General features: G+C 28.1%; 1 long non-coding RNA gene across 1 annotated transcript; it reads left to right on the top strand.

Annotated features, from left to right (window-relative positions):
• The first annotated feature begins 614 nt into the window (after positions 1–614).
• On the top strand, positions 615–996 carry LOC115879141. The gene is made up of 3 exons (XR_004049669.1): positions 615–648; positions 729–896; positions 967–996. It is a non-coding gene; the product is annotated as an uncharacterized LOC115879141 (long non-coding RNA).
• Positions 997–1,635: the final 639 nt, after the last annotated feature.

A 1,635-nucleotide genomic window follows, 5' to 3' on the forward strand; every position in this document is an offset into this window, starting at 1 on the left:
TATTTAATTGAAAAATGTATTGTAACAGCAATAAAATTATTGTTTATTCAACTAAAACTTTGCTAAGTTTATAAAAAACCCAAAGAATTAAACACTTTTACCAAAATTTTATTCCGCCAATTAAATTACATTTTTCATAATAATGAAAAGAAAAATATTAATAATTATAATTTTATTGGGAGAATAAAATTAATTGTATAATTCTAGAAATTAAAGTTTACTTGTGGCAATTAAATCATGCCTCCTAGAATTAAAATATTACTGGCGTTCGTCTATTTCTTGGTAGTCCGTGAATTGTAGAACGAATTGGCCATTTTAAGAGAAGCAGGAGTACTTTCTAAAATGGAATCCAGAGCCGAAACAGATAGTTGCGATGATGAAATTAGTACTTCATGAGAAGGTTAGTACTATTCTGTAAAAACTATCACACGTTATATATTCATGTTTTTTTAGATCAAATATCTGAAGTAGCTCTAAGTTCCCAAAATTTGGCTCGAACATCATTCCGAGCCGTTTGAGGACGTTCTCAAGCACTGCATCGAAACCAATAGTTTCAGACGTACTCAGTTGGTCACTTCGGCCTATCAGACGGTGTCCAGTATTTTAAACGAATGACCTATTTTGAAGTATCATTTTGGATATATCCTAGTAAGCCCTTTTTGTTATTATTATTATTACTTTATTACCACTGTGATTTTCTTTCTAATACCAAACGCCTTAATTTTCAGACTGAAAAAGATTTTGAGATAGAATATCCGAATATCCAGAAAAAGAAAATAATCTTTTTACGGAATTCTCTGCTCTGTTTGACGCAGCTTTGGAGCTGAAGAAAAAGACTTGTGTCAACACGGACAATGAGTTTTTAGTTGACCTGTTACAAGGCGAATTATCACAAGGTATGTTAAATTTCAAAAGCATATAAATATGCGCTAACCCAGATGGACATAATCTTTTTCCAAATTTCAGATTCACGAACCCTTATTCAGACTTATCTATGTTCGTTCATATTATGTAATAAGTCAATGAAGTTAAAAAAGTGGAAACCGAGTGTTGCTCAATCAAGAGAATCGATTATACTTCAAGCTGTGCTTCAAGTCAAGTGCCCTACAGCATATTGAACAAATTTTTACAATAATTAAATCTTAATTCTGCGTATAAAAAATATCGTTTTTACGCAAATAAAATATAATTTTAGTTACAAAACTAGTATGCTTCTCGTAATTAAAGTTTACTGTTACGTATAAAATATACATGTTTTAAAAATCTTATGAAATTTGGGAATAATATATACCTTTCTATTCTAAATTATAATTTACTTATCACAATTAAATCAAGATATTCTTGTTGACAATCATTAATTATAGATATCATAATAAAATACTGAAACAAATAAACTATTATTAAGAGAATTAAATCATGTTTTTTTCTGTATTGTAAAATATTACTTATAGCAAATATGATTTCCTTTAACCAATTAAATAACTGAATTCCTTCAATTACATATTTAATTGCCCGACACAAATTAAATTATTTAATTATCAGAAATATCTCCCACTTATATAAATTAAATCTTTCTCTCTGTGTAGATATTAGACTGAAACTGAAATCATAAATTTGATTTTTTTTGTATCAAAA

Source organism: Sitophilus oryzae, unplaced genomic scaffold (genome assembly GCF_002938485.1).
Source record: "Sitophilus oryzae breed Bouriz unplaced genomic scaffold, Soryzae_2.0 scaffold_1576_pilon_pilon, whole genome shotgun sequence".
Classification (NCBI taxonomy): domain Eukaryota; kingdom Metazoa; phylum Arthropoda; class Insecta; order Coleoptera; family Curculionidae; genus Sitophilus; species Sitophilus oryzae.